We start from the raw sequence: 19,533 nt of genomic DNA, 5'->3' as shown, positions 1-19,533 counted from the left end.
CTATTAGGAGGAAGGCTGGAATAAAACACTAATGATTTACAAGGCATTTTGAAACTCTGTGTACCACCATACAGTTTTAGCTCATACATGCACTTGTTTAACAAATTATGCCCGCTAAGGATGCTATCTACATTATATTCAGTTCTAAAAACTGGAACAGGATAAAAGAGTAATGGAAAGTAGCGGTCAGATGATCTATCATTTATACCAGGCAAAGTTATTTAACACCCAAAACCAGAACAATTTAAATTAAACATCAGCCAGTTTACAATGTAATCCCAATTTTGTGACAGTAACATTCTGACAGTCTTAAGACTTTATGGGATGTTTAAAAAAGCAAGTAATGTATTACATTGTCTTTGTTCTGAACTGATTCAACAGACCAAGGACAATTTGTGTCTTTCTGCTAAGTTGTAAAACCCAGATGACTGAAAGAACAAAAAAAAAAAACAGCAGTGATCCATTTAGATCTGAGAGCTTTCTTTTTAGTTTGCTTGTTTCTGTAGGGGATAGACAATGAAAGAGTCGGTCTCAATTAGTTTTCTCTTTCTACACTTCTGATGAGCATGCACACGTGCATACCCATTGATTCACCTCTCCCCCATCTGGCCAAAATCTCCCTCTCTCCCCAACCCAAGAGTGGCTTCTGTTGTGTTTTACTTCTTTCTGGTAGAAAGAAGAAGTAAAACTCTTGCTCTTCTCAAAAAATTCCACATGGCAAGAATGTTAAGACTGGCTTGCCAAGAAAAAAAGGACATCAAAACTGAACGGTACTTAAAAAAAAAAAAAAAAACAAAAAAACTCTGAGACAACTGTACAACTGCAACATACATGTGATAACTGCAAAGTGTGTTAAAGTAACCGAAATATCACCCAGCCCCTAAACTCCCCTTTGGATTAAGTTATTAATATTTATTGTTTCAGTCATTATTATCAGATAGAGGGCTTCTAAGCAAGTCATACTTTTAAGAATAGGTACAAATATGCTTTTTCACTGAAAACAGAATTATTTTTATGTACTGTACTCTCTGGGTGTATGGACTACAAGGAAAAAAAGAACAGAAAGCATCTAATATCTTTTGAAGTATGAGGAGGGCAGAACATTTTTGTCTGAGTTTTTTTAATTCCCAACAACAGGACAGAAAAAGTATCCAGAGTTAAGAGATACTTTAAAGACTGACAGGGAACGTACAAAACACAAAAAAGTCAGGATTCTGACCTTAGTATGATGAAAGGGACAAGTGATAGATAACCTTACAGGGAACAGACTAGGTTTTTAGGGAAACAGAAATCAGGCCAGGACAGCGGGAGTAAGCCTATAGCCAGGCTTCGAAAGTGACAGGTGAAGAGAGCCTGTATCAGCTCCACGGAGCGGTGACAGTGCTGTACAAAGACAGGCTCATTCTGCAGGGGGGGGGCGTTTTTCCTCACATATCAGCCCATTACAAAAGATGCATTCAGTTTTCAGACAGAATTTTTCTGTTCTGTTAAGGCCATAAGGTTAGCCCAGTCAGACAAGTTGCTCACTTGTCAACCCCTACACAAATAGGTCATCACTTTGGCATAGACTGCTCCTGATATCATAACGGAAAAGTAGTCAAAAAAAGAAACGCCAAGCTTGTTTTGTATGTCTTTCTATAACAGAATCTAACTACACAAATATTCTACCCAACATATCAATGATCACAAAACTTAGATCTGCAGCTCATTTGTACTGGTCAAAAGAACAGGAAGAAAGACCTGAAGAGGACTCTTTTGATATAAGAAGGAAAAAACAACAAACACTGAAGTCATCTGATACAGTGCTTAACAGCTAAAAAGGAAACTTTTTTCCCATCTGACTTTCAGTCTAATGAAGTTTTGATCATTTTGAACATATACATGTATATATTGAAAGTATTCATTATAAATATTTTCATATCCCATGTGTTCCCATTCACTTGGTCTCATTCTCCCTCTAAGATCATCTTGAAGGCAACAAATATCCATTTTTCTTCAGTGTTTATAAGTGAGCACCTAATCTAAACTCTAACTCTCCAAGTTGAAACTGCTGTTACTCATTAATTTCCCAGAAGACAAACTTACAAGTTGTTACCTCTTGACTGTGAATATTATCAACTATTCTAACAGGTTAATAAAGGTAGCATTATCTTATCTTCATCACGTGCTAGTGGTTTTTTAAGTTGCTCATCTTGGATCATAAAAACACTATCAAAATATACTGGTGGCTATGGTAGTCACATAGGAGGGAGGAAAAAAAGTTAAGGAACAAGGAACCTCTGCCAAGGATTCCAGACTTATCATTAAGTTTATGAACAGCCTCCAGAGCACACATACTATCTGTATGTACCAGGCTAGACATTTCAAAATAGCAACAACAATAATCTGAGTTTACAAAAGACAAAACCCATTTCAAAATATTCAAGGTGTTGGTGACATACAGAGCTCAAGAGGCTTCGAAACAGAAATCCCGAGTTGGAAGGGACCCACAAGGCTTTCGTCACCACCACACCTGAAGGTCAGACAATATTTATTTAAAAATAGATTCTCTGTGATATAGGTTACTAATGCTCTAGGTACCAAATAGGAATGAAAAGGCTAAGATTTGTACTCTGAAAAGCGTTTAAGCACTTAAACTCCGCTGAGTTAGGAATAACCAAAAATAGCCATTGTCTTTGTGTCCTATAGATGTACTTCCTGATCTTCAGAACCTCTTGCAGTGAATGAAATAAAATTTCTGTAACTGATGAGACACAAGATCATAAGCTTTAAAGGACAGAGCATTCTCAACAAGAAAAAAAAAAAAAAAAAGTAAACACTATTGTCTATTCCTTTATTAAAAGGACATCCTATCATTAGAAGAATTCAAAGCCAGCAAAAACCACCTCTCTCTGCCCTGAATTTTCTTGCATTACATACTGAACCAGTCCCATACAAGACATGGCTGGAAAAGGTATTCCCCTATCTTGCCAGTGGCCAAGTGGTAACTTGTGCTTTTGGCCTACTCAGGGCTGAGAGCACGTCCTCATGGCAGCACTAAGTGTGAAACCTTGCAGGCAGGGATCGAGTCAGAGTGCACACTCCCAGCCAGAAGGGATCCTGAGCTGCCATCAGCAAGAGGCACACTCTCCCTCCGGCAAGAGACATGTTGCCCCTTGGTGCACAGCAATGCACCCAGGGTTTGAGTTATGCTGTTATACCACATGCCCACATTTCTGAAACAAAGAAGAAAAGGGATTTTGTTGTTCCACAAGTGGGTAATGGCAGTCAGTACAGGGGTGTGGGAGACAAAATAGAGCATGGAAAGAGCATAATGACTTTTATTGTAGAAGGAAAGACCATGTGGGAGGAGGAGAATATTAGAGTGGAAATTATGTTATTACGGTTTTGGAGAAAATGTATTCTAAACAGTTTTTTTCTTTTAAATTTATTACCAAAAAGGTTGAAGGCCATAAACATTTTATTAGAAGCTGAAGTTTTAGGTTTCGTAACATCTCATAACTGCAAGGTTTTACTGTGGTCAGCTCAACTATGAGAGTTTTTATATTATTGCTATAAATCACCTGGGCTACTGGTAATTAGTTACAAGTTTGTTTTAGTGTTTCTCCCCAAGACTGTCTCTCCAAAGGCTTGGAACAAGTTTCTATCAGTTTATTCCCAAGTAAGTAACCCCATTAGGACATGAGCTGACTTTAAATTACTACCTTCTCGAGGGGAGAGGAGAAGCAAACCAAAACACAGAACACTATGGCTAAATAAAACAACTTGAAAGCGAGATAAAGCATGTGTGTACCAAAACCCCTGCTTCAAGGAAGAGGTGAAGAAAAGCGTTTCCTGGGGAATGAATGGAAAGCAGAACTCTGACTGACAGCTATTCCCTTAAGTCATCAATGCCTGAACAGAAGGACACAAGTTCAACCCCACAGCTTCCACCCAAGCATTCTCCACCTTTCCTCCTTTTCCAGCACCTCAAGCCCCTTTTGCCTCCTCCAGCAGTCTATGGGCTAGGAAAAAAAAAGTCACTTCCATCTGAATATATATTTAATATTATCGGAACAATTAACATTAGTTAGCAACTAGTGTTAAGTTCCCACTCTTACACCCCTTTGCTCTACACACATTAAATTGTTGTGCACATGATACTGTCTACGCAGCCTTCCCCTTAGTCATCTTCCCCTTTGTGCATGTGCAATAGCACAAAGCAGGGAAGAAAATAATGACTTAAAGTTCAGCTTAAATTATTCTTCCTGTTCTTAAAAAAAAAAAAAAAAAAAAAAAAAGAAAGAAGTACATGTTACTTCATACAGGGAAAAAGTCAAAGTATTGCGGAAACAGTACTTTGAAAGTAGAATTTTCCCACAGTGTATTAGCTGTTTGATGAGCACTTTGTCTTCTCATTATTCACAAGAAAACCATAAGACTTCTCGCTATGCTATCCTACCTTCTTTCTCCTCCTCCAAATTGCTTCTCCGGAAGTGCAACACTTAAAAAAAAAAAAAAAAAAAAAAATGCAACACAAAAGGACACTTTTGGAAGTCACAGCAATTAATGGCTAAAGCAAAATATGCTTTACGTGACAAGCAAGATCACTAACTTGCTAATAGTTTCCAAGGTAGCTGGTACTGCACCAGAGACTGAGCACACTGTTTTTCCTCCCTATATTCCTTCATAGTTTTCAGAAAAATACTGCAAAAGAAAGCATCAGCCTCTGCAAGCAATGGTTTCAAACATTCTCCAAAAACAACAGCTTAGAAGTATGACTATGACTCACAGCTCTATGCATTTCTCTCAGGGCACTGAAAGTTTCTAATAAGCGCAACATTACAGATTCTGACATGGAAAACTGCCATGCCATATATCTTTTCTCTGCAGAGTAGAAAAGGGCTGTTTCATAAACTGCCAATATCCGACAAAATAGGGACAATGCTCTTCACAACCATCACATGAAAAGAATAGCAGATGTATATTTTTTCTATGGAGTAATTTATATTTTCGAATGGCATTTATATTTCACTGTTTCCATTGCTAAAGATGACAAGAAGCATCTTGGACCACGTTTCTGACAAACATAACATCCTTGTTTTTCCTGCACGTTTCACTCTAATTAAGGTCCTCAAAATGAATAGGTAGGTCTCCGGCAATTTTACTCTACCCATTGAAACAAATGGTCTGGGAAAATCATTTTGTAGGGACGTGGCTAGAAAGACCCTGGACTGAAAGGCAACAACATAGCAAGCTTAAGTGAAATGCCTTCACTTAAGGCATTGATTTGTAAAATCTCTATATTCATATCAAAGCTGGAGGAATGTTTTAAATCAACATTAACTGGGCCAAATCAAACGTTTTCAAGACAAAATGGTTCCATATTGATTTCAGAGGCTGATTTTCATGGATTACTCAACTACTGTTGAGGTGGGGTAGCATGACATCCTGCTACTACTGTATTTTGTGTCTCCATACTATCACCATTTGGCACGCAAGCCATGCTTGATATATTTAGGAACTCAACAAGAACTACTGCATCAGCTGGGATTCTGCAAGCATCAAGGAGCATCTGGCTCAGGATCTACAGCTCTACATAGAAGTAAGATTCCTTAGATCAGCAAAATGTTATGAGAACAGCATATGAAATGCTGTTGATACAACCTGCAACTAAGAAAGTACCTGATAACGACACCACAATGAGAACAGAACAAGAGAAAATTGACTTTCCTGAAAAGAAGCTAGGAATAAATCAATTCATTAGATGAAGCCAATGATCAATCTTGAAGTCAGTCCTTCTTTGTATCTTCAAGAATTGCCTTAACACCAACATGAAGTTAGAAACTACTTGTACTGCAAAGGAAGGTCAAAATGTAACCAAGAAGAGTAAACTAAGTTTTAAGGAACATTTTTTCTTCCCCCCCCCCACTTTTTTAATTTTTATTATTAATGTGCAAAGTCATTCAGTCTTGTAGCTCATCAGCAAAAAACACCAGAAAGAATAACCATGACATTGTGCTCAACATGAACATGCAATTCTACAGTATTTCCAGGTAGAGATAATGCTTTAATACCACTTTATTTGCCACAGGTAAAACTGTGCAGAATGTCACTTAGGTTCTTTCTAGCCATAACAAAAGCACGGTAACAGAACAAGCACAGAGAAGGGCCGTGTTTTCCTGTCATCATACCACACAGGAGCAAGCTACACATCTGCCTTGTTTAAAGGTTGGTTAGTTTGGCTAGTTTTACCTCAGAAAAGTGAGGTCTGACTGAGCAAGTTGTCTTCTATCAGGAAGAAAGGAAAAGTATGTAGGCTTAACAAAGATACTGGTAAAAAAAAAAAACTGACAAACAGGCTGCAATCTCAGCATGCGTTCCATATACAATTTAGCAGGACGTTCTAGTCCTCAGTAAAGTAAATCTCTGGAACATCCTTCCATTACATGTACAAGATGGGAGAAAAACAGAAAAAAAAGAACAGCGACCCATCACTGAATCAGAATTGAGTGCAGCTCATTTATGAAAGATCAGTGATGTAGTTGTTTACTAAAGCAGCAGATCAACAAGTAAACAAATAGCTGAGTTAAAGGCAAAAAGGGTTTCAGGCTAGGACTGCCAATCTATACCTATCACCTAGACCCATGATATTGTCACCACCCCTGGCGGTGTTTAAGTAGATGTTGGACGTGGTGCTTAGGGACACGGTTTAGTGGGTAACATTGGTAGTAGGGGGATGGTCGGACTAGATGATCTTGGAGGTTTTTTCCGACCTTAACAATTCAACGATCAACCTTAAAATTCAACAATTCTGGAGATCCATCAGTGTTACAAAAACAAAGTTTCATCTCCTTTTCTTGAAAATATGAGTCAAAAAGACAGACTGAGCTTCTCCCTATCCTTCGCAATACCATGCAAATGTTAACAAGAGAGATTCCTTCCCACCTGTAAGAAAAAAATTCTAACCCTCCCTGTCAAGTGACAAGCACTATCAGGGTCATTTCAACTTCAAGGAGTTTCACCCTAAAAGAAATTCTTTCCATTCCCTTTCCTGTTTGTTATGATTAACTCAGCATGCATTTACAATCTCCTTCATACTGAAGCCGAATGTTATACAAAACCCTGAATTTTTAAACACTTAATAAAATGGCATACAAAAAACAAACAAAGATCTGAAGGTCCGTTTCATGGTTTGGTAAGCATAGAAATATTTATAAGTATAATTACTGTGAAGTTGGATGAGCAAGAACAGGAACTGTCTCAATCTTCTGAGGTTCTGCTGACTGTTGTTTATCGTTAACGAAGCTAAGAGGTAAGACTAAACACAAGAAGGTATAAGCAGCAGCTGCTTGCAGAGCTGAACCACTTTTAGATTTTTAAATAATGACATCACACCATTTTTTTTCCCAGTCATATGGATAACTCCAGCACAGATTATCAGAAGTTGCACAATAGTAAAATTAGCAGTCAGAGCAAAAGGATACAAATGTAGCTTCACTGGCTGAGAGCCAATTTCAAACTGGTATTGTCCTGCTCTTTAAGAGCAAAACAATCTTTTGGAAGAAATCCAATTGAAAAACTCAATAGACGTTCACACATTCAAATTCCAGTATTGCTGATCATGATGTAGAATTCAGTGACAAGGCCAGCAATGAGTATCTGAAGCAGAACCTGAATGGATGCTATTTTCTTTAAGTGCTTATTCTTTTGTACGGATCATAGTTATAAAATATTTGACTGCCAATAATTTGGGAATTCTCGTCAACTGATTTAAACAGTGTATTTTGTACTCATATAGTCTTTGTCTTAGACTAATAACAAAATCTTCCCAACATCATAGTACAGAATATTTCTGTACTATAACAAATGAAGTAGAAACAGTAGAGTGGAGCATCAACTAAAATTCTCAATTATCAGACCAACTAACATTAAAAAAAAAATAAAAATAAAAAGTAGTATTTCACAGAATAATTCACACTGGATGGTACCTCAGGATATCATCTAACTGAACATCCTGCTCAAAGCACTGGATTCAGACAAACTCGCTTAGGCCTTTGTCCAGTCTGGTGTTAAGAACTGTAAAGTATGTAGCTTCCACTGCCTGTCTGCACTACCTGTTTCCATCCCCCTAGTCCTCGAGGTGAATTTTGCTTCCTAATGCCAGATCAGAACCTCACCTGTTCTAGATTATGAGCACTGTCATCTCCTATCCTCCTTAAAGGACCACCTCCTTTCCACTTGAAGGACCTGCCCCTGTCCTACTAACCTCTTCTTGGGTATCACAAGGCAGCTGTTGAGTCCCCCCCAAACTTTGTCGTCTCACCTATGCAGACCCAGCTCTCTCAGCCTCTCTGTATGTTCTCCAGCCCATCATTTCAGTGTCCAGCCACTGTGTTAGCTTTAGTTTAATCAATCTTTCTCATGTACTTGAGGAATCAAAACTGGATGTGATACACCCAGTGCAGTCTAAGGAATGCTGAATGCTGACAACCTCCTGGTCCTCCAGCTTAATGTGTTGCCACCAGAAGACAGAGACATGCTGACACATCCATCAGCGCACAGGTCATTTTCAGCAAGGCTGCTTCCCAGGCAGGCAGCCCCCAGGCGATACTGTGACAAGAGACTCTCCCACCCCAGGCATGAGAACTCGCATTTATCCTTGTTGAATGCCACAAGGTTTGTTACGGTTCATTCCTCCAGCCTCTAAATCACAGAGCACTGTCCTCAACCATGCCAATGACTCCCGAAGTCAGATGTCACCTACAAATTTGATGAGGATAGGCTTCATCTCCTCCAGGTCAGATAAAGGTACAAAACAGGATAGGTCCCTGTCCACTTGTAACTGATCTCCAGGCAGAGTACAAACCACTAACTGCGAATTTTTTGAGCCTGACAGTCCAGCCACTGTCTCATTCCTCTAACCTTCCCATCCAAAACATAACGCTATAATTTGGTTACGCAGATGCTGTGAAAATTGTGCGAGAAGCCTGGATAAACATCAAGGTAGATGATGGGCAAACTGTCATAAGCAATATTAAATCTAACCTGATAGAACTTATTGTGTCAGCAATACACAGAAAGCTCCCAGAACTACTGATAAAGATTATTTAAAAGATACTCAGGGACTTCACAGAAGGCTATTTTAATGATTGTTTAGGAAAAAAAAAAAAAAAAAAAAAAAAAAGAAGGAAAAAAACAACAATTACACTAGATTTCTTACTCTTAGCAAAGAAAACATAGGGATAAAGAAGAATATGCTTATAAGTCCCTGAAGAGAAACACTAAATTTCACCACCCAAGATAAGAAAACAAAATGCATTATCCCCCTTATCCATGAATAATGCAATGGGAAAGAGTTCGCACTACAGCAAACAAAGCATAATTACTCAGAAATTAAAATTCTTGAGCCATGTAATTGATTATTTCATATGAAGCTGCAGCAGATATGTTGACCTCTACTTAGTGGACTTCTAGTTGAGGAAATTTTCATAGTGGCCCCCACAGCTGACTAGAAGTCAGGCAACATTTGCTGGGAGTCAAAGAAGAATGGTTCGTTTAGTGGTGTGGGTCTTTTTTTGCTTCGTATTTGTTTTTTTCCTACCTGGTTACCTGATGTTAAATCACAGCGAGGAGGTTCTAACTTATTTTAGATACATCTTATCATTACTTTTCCCACAGTTATTCCTGTAGCTGCCACAAAGGACTGTGCTAAGAGATGTGGCTGAAGCAGCTGGTAAGAAAAGACGTGATTCAGAAGAATCTCTAAGGTGCAGCTTTAACACCGCTGACCTACTGAATGTAGTAAAACAAGTGAACACTGACACAGCTGGGTAGTCTACACGAGAATGAGAAAAAACATTAACAATGAACATCTTTCCTAGGAGGAAAGAGTATTACTATGCATATATGTAAATATCCATATTTAATATGCAGCCACAAAATTTTCTTAGGCATAGAGCAAGGCAGATATCTAATTAACGGTTTGTGCACACAAAGACATAGTTTGTATCACATTACCAAGCACAACAGCACACTATACATTGACAGCATGAGTATAATCTTATATATTTAACAGTACATAAAAATGCAGCAGTAAAGTTGAAACTAAAAGTCATTACAGAATGCAGTATCTATTGCTGCAGAACAGTATGATGTAAAGAATGGTCAGTTATTTCTAAGAACTATTTTCTAATGAAATAAGCTTTACGCAATCACACTGTGAAACTCCTCCCTCCACCTCAAGATTTTTTGGAGCTTGTTTGACTCAGCAAGATTTGAAAAAAAAAGAAAAAAAAAAAAAAACAACAACACGTGAGTAATTACACTTACAGGAATTTAATTAGGAAAAAAATTACACAACCACAGAGAAAAAGTACAAGGTGTCCCAAGTCATCCATTAGGGCTGGAGCTCTCCTACAAAGGAAGGCTGAGAGAACTGGGGATGGTTAGCCTGGAGAAGAGATGTCTTACTCTTCTAAGGGAGACCTTAGAGTAGCCTTCCAGTACTAAAAGGGAGCTTATAAAAAAAAAAAAAAAACAACAACAAAAAAGAAGATGGAGAGAGACATTTTATACTGGCAGATAGTGATAGGACAAGGGGTAATGGTTTCAAACTAAAAGAGGGGAGATTTACTGTAGATGTTTGCAAGAAACTCTTCATGCAGAGGGTGGTGAGGCCCTGGCACAGGCTGCCCAGAGAAGCTGTGGATGCCCCATCCCTGGAGGTGTTCAAGGTCAGGCTGGATGGGGCTTGGAGCAACTTGGACTGGTGGGAGGTGTCCCCGCCTACGGCAGGGGGTTGGAACTAGGTGGTCTTTAAGGTCCCTTCCAACCCAAACCATTCTGTGCTTCTAAGATTCTGTGAAGTCGGTAAGAAACAACAACATTGTCAGAACTATCAAATCTCAAACTCCTAGGTTAGCAAAGCACTGCTTGCCCTTCATTCAGAAGCCTCCAGTAGCAATAATGATTTTTCAGGGATCTAGGATAAGAGACTAACAGAAGTTCAGAATTCCAGCAAGCCCCTCTGACCTAACAGCAGCAACCTCAATACATCTAGAAAACTCTGCTGGAGCTCAACTGGTATTTGCTAGTCTGTTTTTTGGTGTGTCACTCTGAGCAACCACCTTCACAGCTCTCACCCAGTTCATACAATCTCACCTGTCCTGTCTCCTTTGCAAGCTGGTGAAATTCTACATCTGAAGAGAAGTGGAAACATGCAAAACAGTTCTCACATTGCTGTGGATTAAAAATGACCATTGTGTTTACCTCTCTCAGTCTTCAAAAAGATGGAATTGTTTCCTATGCAAACAAGGCTGCGTGACTGAAAAGAGACAAATATACCAGGAAAGTTGCAGAACAGCAGAAAATCTGAGAGGGGGAAGACAGCCACCTCCAGACCAACTGCCAGGTAAGGGAGAAAGGATCTAAGTATTCACAGGTTTATCCCAATAGGTTCTGATTCTGTCAGGCAGTTCCTACAACTGCCTATGGTATCTCTGTCAAATTATTCAGTGAATAGACAGTTGTCCAAAAAAAGGAACTTGAAATAGCGAGTTACTGTTTGATGAAGGATTTTAACTATTTGGACACCATTTCGTTGTTTTATATAGCTTAACCCAGATCAAAGAATTTAGGGATCAGACTAGGGTGTCTCTTGATATCAGCAACATAAAGGGAGGGAACCATGGAAGTGCCAAAACAAGACCCATGTGTTAGCACATTCTATGAAATAATAAAAAAAAAAAATCAAAGCTATTTGAAATTTTTCCTCATGTAATTGTCCTTGTTGAACAATCACATCTCCCATCTGAACAGACCAACAACCTAAAAGTGATTTCAGTTCAAGTTACCGCACCTCCACATATACTGGCTATGTGCAGAGAAGCACCTTCCAGTCATTTAGCTAGCTGTGTCTCATTTAGCATGTGACAAGAACAGTAGCTCTTCAAAATGGCAACACTAGAACAACAACCGTGTAGTTTTATCATTAGGCACCAATTTCATACCACACTTTGATGGAACCTATGACAAACTGAACAGTCCCCAGTGGTTTCACTTGTTAGTTTTCCAGTATCAGACTGGAGCTCACTGACATAGCATAGCCTTAAACTAATTCCTGCCTTCTCTCAACTCCTACCACAGGTTCCATACTGTCAAACATAAAACGCTTTTCTCTAAGCCTCAAATGGAAGAGAACAGAGGAGTAATGACAACACTGCTGAGAAAATAGGCCGTGGGTTTGTAAATACAATGGGTTGTTTTGCATTAGTCCAATGAACAAAATTATTCTCACACTGGGTTTGCATTCATCATCAATTAGAATTTTTACATGACAAACCCAGAGCATCCTGCTGAACCCAAATCACAGCTGGCAATCCTTGCGTGGCAACACAACCCTCTTTGAAACGGCTCCCTTCATTGCTATAGAGGAAAAAAACCCAACACACTAGGAACAATAATAATAAGCTGTTGTCCTGACAACCTCACAAAGGCTCACTTTACTACAGCCGAACAGCAAGATAACCTGGTCACCTTAAACTGCTCCCAATTCTTCCAGAGCAGCTGGCCACTACAATAAGCAAGACGTATAGTGTGTTTGCACCCATATATATGATATGCACATTAGGCATGCAGATGTATGCATGTACACAGCCACATTTTTTCACTTTGTTTCCACTTTATGTCACACTGGTATTGCAATGAGATTTCACACTAAAGCATGTCAAGTATTCATTTTCAACGCTGAGAGTCTAGAAAAATACTTGGTGGTGCTTGTTTCCTTGAATGTTCTTTAGGTATCTAAAAGTAGGAACTAACTAGTATTGAACTGAAAACCACAAATGAAAACAACCAGAGAAGAAGAGTGTGATTAGGTAACCCACAGCTCTCAGATGAAAAAGTGAATAAATAAACAAGCAAAACAAACAGAAAAAAAGACCACAGACTGAAATTCCGTATCTTTCACAAAGGCCTCCTCCAAAAAACATGAGAGAGAGTACGCGCACTCTTTTCCAGAGCCAGTTTTGCTAACTATGCATTAATTGCAGGACTTTTTACTCCCCCAAGTGAGGGGAAAGAAAACACACAAGGGTTTTAACACTATATGCATTTATAACATCTGTAGAAAGCTGTATTCTCATCTTAGTCCCCCTTCTGTTCTCACCTCTCTTAATTGCCACTTAGTTCTCAGATCCTTACACAATTTACCAGAGTTGATGGAAATAAATATTAAAAAAAAAAAACATGGAAGACAAAATAAGAGTATTATACAGTGGTCCAGATTCTCTCTCATATATACAGAGAAAACAAGTATCAAAAAACATGCATGCACAAACAAAAGAGAAAACAACTTCTGAGTGAGTTCAATAGCATACATTAGATTTTGAAAACATTCTAATTCTATTTAATTTACTTCCACAAAGCCTCTAGTGTTTTGGGGGTAGCTGTCCTTATGGGTACATTTTATTAGGTACTGTAATCTGCTGTTTATGTTACCTGTAAAAGCAGTTCCATAATTTCATCATACATTGTATCAAGGTTAAAATAAAGGTTGGTGAACCAAAAGGGAAATGGAAGCACAAGTTGTTGATTTGTATCAGAGCTTTTTATCTGTATTATGTGTCCTCTGACACGAATCCCTTCAAATCATTTTTATATCACGTAAACCTGAGAAGTTGGATTTTGAAACACCTATGATTCAAAAGCCTACCTAAAAGATGAGGTAGCAGGCAGGCATTATCGCAGTCAACAGCCACGGTGCCAGGGAGAATTCGTGGGAAGAGGGCATGGAGGGACAGGGAAAAGAAGGAAGAACGGCAAGCAGCATAGGAGGATTACAGTAATGTCTGCAAAGCTGGCTATGTCACTCTGCAGGATGCAGGACAACAAATGAAGACATTATGTAAGAAAAGAATCAAAGTCAATGGCAAAACTCCAAGCTCTGTGCTCAGAATTTCATTTGAGCATCTGAATTTGCCAAGCTGCTGAGGGGGAGGGGAAAGACATGACAACTTCAGCTACTGCCACCTTCCAGCTTCCTAGCTACTACAGCACAATTTATTACCTCTCCTCCTGCCTTCTTCTGGATTCGCGTACATCCCAGGGATTCCTTCCTCCCACTGCAGTATCTTTCTACATCATATCTCTTAGCTTTGAGAAAAAAGAGAAAGCTTTATACTAAAGTGAGGAACGTCATTTTCTTAAGGAATACAGATCCCCAGATGCCGGTATCTAAAATAAATGTCTACTTCCTTTCAAACATTACCGTTCTTAAAATGCTTCACAGCAGACCCAATAAGGCTGCTTGCTCACAGGTTCAAGAAGATGGGACAGCAGCTGCTTACGTTTATTACATGCTCAGGAGATTATCTCCATAAGGATTCAAGACACACTTTAAACAAGACCTTTAATTATGTATGAGCTGATCATTATTCGAAAAACTACAGAAAGCTGGAATCCAGTTATAAGCCATGAGTAGCTAACTGCTGATGTAATTACACTTTCATGATCCAAACAAGAGTCTACATATGTTCTAGTTAAGAACTCTGGTGCAAAATAATCCCAATGACATTTCTACCTACTGCTGTCCTGTCTTTAGTTAAAACTAGAGGAGTATCACCAACCATAATCATCCCTCCCAATCTCTGGTTTATTCAGTTATGCCTAGAAATGGGTTTAAACCCAGGGTCTGTGCTTTACCACAAAGGAAGGCAGGATCTCTCTCATTTGATACTGAGAGAGTAAATCAGATATTTAAGTTCACTGTTTCATAGTAAACTACAAAAAAAGGAAGACTGCTAATTCACATGAAGTCCTAGCATTTATATATATATATACATATATATATATATATATAAACAGTTGTATGGCATCACTGGTCAGTGTCACAAGGAATTAGTGTTATTCTTAATGTAATCTGTACAAAAACAAAAAATAGAGTATTTTCAAAATAAGTGTTACACATACTTTTCCATCTACTAAAAACTAAATTTCCTGATCAGAGGTATATACTGCAACAGTCTTAATGAATACTTGGCACTGGATTCTCAGATTTGGTAGACAGTTATCACAGTAATTCCCCAGAACAACTCAGTCAGAAAAAACAGGGCAGAAAGACCCTGTAAGGAGCACCCCAGCCTAAACTTCATGAACTAGCCACGTTTATAAGAGGATGAAATTTCCCTTGAAAGTAGAGGTAAAGTTAAGACCAATGCCAATTTATAAGAAGTAATGTTTTAAAGCATTGAATACTACCTAGCATATCAAAATTTTTGACTATGAGTGCAGCACCATAGCAAATAACAAACACTGCCGCCTCCTCTTTCCCTCGCTGATTCACAGTGCAGCTTACCCAAACACCAGTCAAGTCTGAACACAAACGTAAGACAAAGTACAACACTTTAAACTGAAAAGCAAAAATCGCAAGGAAAGAGAAGGGAACACTCATCAAATCGTGACATTTCAAGCTGTCAGTATGGCTACTGTTGATAATCTTGGATAACTACAGTGAGAAACTAGATAACCCAGCACCCCACCCTCTTTCCACAATCAGTAGCAGGTATCTTACATTTTCATATTAACATTGCATTTCTCACTCGTTATTACTAAACTAGATCACTGATAAGTAAACAGCATGAAGCTCCTGGAAATATTTTAACATCCAGCCATCTAAATGTAATCTGAATCCCAGCAGCTAAGGCAAGGAGAAGATACTTGCTCTCTCCTGCAGGTAGAACTGCTGCTCTGCACGCAATCCTAGGGGCAATGCCCGACTACCACATCCAACATGAAGCTGACAGTGATGAAAGAAGTGCCTTGGTTCACTCGTAAAGGTCATCAAGAAAAGGAAGGGGTGTTTTTGCCTGTTTAACCACTGCCTCGCTTAGTTCCTTGACTCTTGTCATTTCCAAAAGCATTTCACAATGTACTTAAGTAATAGTACATATCAGTACATGTCTACAGAACAGACCATATTATCTTTCTTTCAGGATGACAGCACAGAAACCTTTAAAATTCCTTGATTTGCACAGTAAGCAAATACCAGCTAGGGAAAGATTGAGCTTTTGTTTAGTTCTGGGTTTCACATTATACCCTCGGCATCTATGAGTGACATCTTTAATTGATCCAATATGATTGGTGAAACAGCCTGGCATCCTTACAAGCAACTACTCCTTGTCATACCTAAAGTGCTGCGTGACCTGGTAAGGTAACCCACTGGGCATGCAAAACCAAGACAACACGTTCAGAGACCTCTCTGTGATCTTGCCTTATACGAGTGCTACATAAATTATAAATCAACTTTTGTATGGTAATGCATCATAGCTCTTGATGATTTAAACATTTTTGCATTAATAATAAAAGATATTTCAGAGATCAAGTTTAAGACTCGAGTATTTCAGAGCTACTACCTAAGAAACAAACGAGGAGCAAATCTGGCACTCCAGTGACAACAGGGACAGTTTTGGAAGGACAGAAGAAATAAACTAATAAAGCATCAGGCCCTGGCTTTCTGATACCTAGCAGGCTGTGATGCACCGTGTGCCTGAACCCAACTCCAAAAGATTTCAGTCCAACATAGCTAGGCACAAAATCTAGGGGAAAGAAAGAAAGAAATAAAAAAAAAAAAAAAAAAAAAAAAAAAAAAGTGCAGCAAGATTGTTTATCTATTAGGGTTCTTTCTAAAATGAAGTCCAACAAACTATGCAATAACTGAGCCGATAGCATTGTTTCTTTACATTTTCAGCCTTTCCTATCCAGCTGCCTTCCTTTAAAGGAACCTGAGGGTTTTCAGAACTATACTGCAACTCAGCAAGCTTCCTTTAGGTATTGGTCGTGCACATACAAAACGATGCCTGTAAGCAGCTGAACTGATGAAAGGGCTGAACTGCATCAGCTCGCAGGCAAACTTTAAGTTCTGCTCGGGTCTAACCAGCGCTGAGCCGCTCAGGAAGGCAGCTTACTGTTCACATGAAGGGGAAAAAAAAAAAAAAAAAAAAAAAGCAGAGACAAACGCCGGAGCAGCGGGCTGCAGAAGCGGATTACACGCTCGCCTTCCCCGGCGGATAGCTGAGAGAAGAAAGCCATCTAGCGTTAACTTCCCGAAGCGGGGACCGCACACAAAAGAGCCGGGGCGCACCAACACCAGCGCCTCCCTCCCAACTTCACCCGCTCCCCGCGGCAGAACCCCCAAAACTTCCTCCCAGCCGAGGGGCCGGGCCCCCCGAGCTCCGCCAGCTCCCCCCGGGCTCGGCCCCCAGCTGCGGGCACCCAAACTTCAGGGCAGCGCCGCCGGGACCGCCCGCGACCCCCGCTCCCGAGCCCCCGGTCCCCCCCGGGAGGGCTCCGCAGCCCCCGGGGCTGCTCGCTCCGGACCGGCCCCGGCCCCAGCCCCAGCCCCGGCCCCAGCCCCAGCCCCGAGACGCCCCGAGGCGGCAGTGCGGGGAGCGGGGCGCCCCGTCCTTACCTGCCGCTGCCGCTGCCCTGCCTGCGCCTGCTGCGGCCGCGGGACCCCCATGGCCCGCGGGGCTCCGCTGCCCGGCTCCCCTTCACCGCCCCCCTCCCGCAGGAGGAGCCGTTAACGGAGCCGGGCGGGGGGGGAGCGGCCGTTGGGGTCGCGCGCTGCTGCTGCTGCAACCGCTGCTGCTGCCGGTGCTGCTCCCGCGCCCCCCGGCACCGCTCGCGCTCTGCCCGCCGCTCACTGCCGAGTGCGCCCCAGCCGCCGGACGGGGAGGGGAGGGCGGGGGCGGGGCCTCGCCCCCCGCCTCCCCGCCCACAAGCCCCGCCCCTCCCCGCCGTTGGCTCCGCCGGCTCGGCCCCTGGGGAAAGCTGGTTTCTCATTGGTCAGCGGGGCTGTCGCGCAAGGCCCCGCCCCGCCTTCGCCCTGCCCTGTGAGGGAGCGGGCGGCAGGTGGGGGGGGGGGCCGTGCCCGCAGCCCCGAGCCTGAGGTGCTGCGAGCGGTGCCGGCTCCGAGCTCTGTCCCTGCGCACCCGAGCCCGGTGTGGGCGCTCGAATTTCCCTAAATTTCCCTAAATTTCCCTATTAAAGTCCTGCGGGAGGCCGTGTCTGCGATCCCGGGGCCCGCTGCCACGCACACGGCGGCTGGGAGCCTCTCCTCGCTGCCCGCCCTGCGCTGGGCTCAGCGGGCAGGGGCTGCCCGAGCGTACAGTCAAGGTGCAGAACGCCCGAGGCCGGCCGAATTTGGGGTTATTGTGCTTAACCGCTCCCCTAACGTGCACCTAAGCACATCCACACTCGTACACCTAAGCACAGCTTCACGCGGGCTGGTCGGTGGAACAAACTTTAAGCCATCAGTTTATCCTAACAACCCTGGCAAGCGTGACTACTCTCATCGCTTAGCGCTCGGATACCCACGGCAGCGTTACTTTTTGGGTCGAAATAACACGTCTGAGTGCTGCCATTCCTCTTCCGAGCCGCCCGCCCAGCTGGGCAGCCGGTTATTTCTGCACAGGGGCAAGACCACGGGGGAATAATGTTATTGCCTCAGGAAAAAAAAAATATAAATAAATAAATAAATAAACAAAATGATGTTATAGGTGGTATCCTTCCTGGAAGGTCGCTTTATTTAAGAACTAGCGGAGGAAAGAAACGCCAGCGGAACGATGCGGAGCATGGGCTGCCCCCTCAGGAGCTCCCGTTGCAGCGGGCGCTGCCAGCCGCCGCTAGGTGTCCCCTGCGCCGGGGCTGTGCTCCGCTCGCTGCTTGTTGCCGGTGCTGCCTGCTCAGTGACTGACTGACCTGCCCCGGCTGTGGCTGATTTTCTGCAGCCTGGCTCGTCAGTGCGGCTGAACTGTTCCGTTCTCAGCTTGGCTGCGGTTCCCGTGCGAGCTGAGGAAGGTGGGTACGGCGCTGCACGAACAGGTAGCAGAGCCGTGGTGTTTTGTGCGCTAAGAACAACATTTGCATTTACTTACTGGGTTTTATCTTAAAGACTCGTTTTATAAAGCACTTTGGGTGCAAATCGGCTTCCTCCAAGCATATTCCAACTGCAATCCCAAAGAACACTATGCTGAAACAACATCGGGCTGAAGTTATCTGTAAGTCACGGCATTTCCTTACCAAATGAAAAAATGCTGCTCGATCCCTACCAGACCGCAGCGGTGAGATTAACTCCTTCCTGCACACAGGGTGAAGTATGTCACAGGGCTTAATTTGGAGACGAGAAACACTTACATATGCTGCCAATGTGGTGCCTCTGAGGCTGCCGCCCACCAGTGAGGATCAGGCTGACTGTGGCACAGCATGTGAAGAGAGAGAGACTTCTCAGCTGACTGAACGCGCTTTGCGACGGCATCGTGCTACCTTACTGTTGCTACCTCACTTCACAGGTCGAAACGATTACAGCCAGCAAGCCAAATGTGTTTCGGTTGCATTCCCAAAATTAAACATTACCTGCACCTTGACAAGATCCAGCACACTGATATGTATTAGGGTTTTGCTGTGAGAGGAGTCTGAAGGCTTTCTGCAATCACTGTTTGTTTTTTTTTTTTTCCCCTCTTTCTTTTCCTTTCCTTTTTTTTTTTTCTTTCCTTC

General features: G+C 41.8%; 1 protein-coding gene across 5 annotated transcripts in view; it reads right to left on the bottom strand.

Annotated features, from left to right (window-relative positions):
* SIPA1L2 (signal induced proliferation associated 1 like 2) overlaps positions 1–17,672 on the bottom strand; it is a 140,606-nt gene extending 122,934 nt beyond the window's left edge. For 4 of the 5 annotated variants that reach the window (XM_084512552.1, XM_084512554.1, XM_084512551.1 and 1 more), the window contains exon 1: positions 17,447–17,671. The gene's annotated coding sequence lies outside the window, so the exon portion shown is untranslated. Of the gene's footprint in view, positions 1–17,446 lie in introns of all 5 variants that reach the window. The other variant, XM_084512550.1, reaches the window with a different exon arrangement.
* Positions 17,673–19,533: the final 1,861 nt, after the last annotated feature.

Source organism: Aythya ferina (assembly GCF_964211825.1).
Source record: "Aythya ferina genome assembly, chromosome: 3".
Classification (NCBI taxonomy): domain Eukaryota; kingdom Metazoa; phylum Chordata; class Aves; order Anseriformes; family Anatidae; genus Aythya; species Aythya ferina.
Note: the sequence above shows the minus strand (reverse complement) of the source record. Positions and strands in the feature narration are given on the sequence as shown.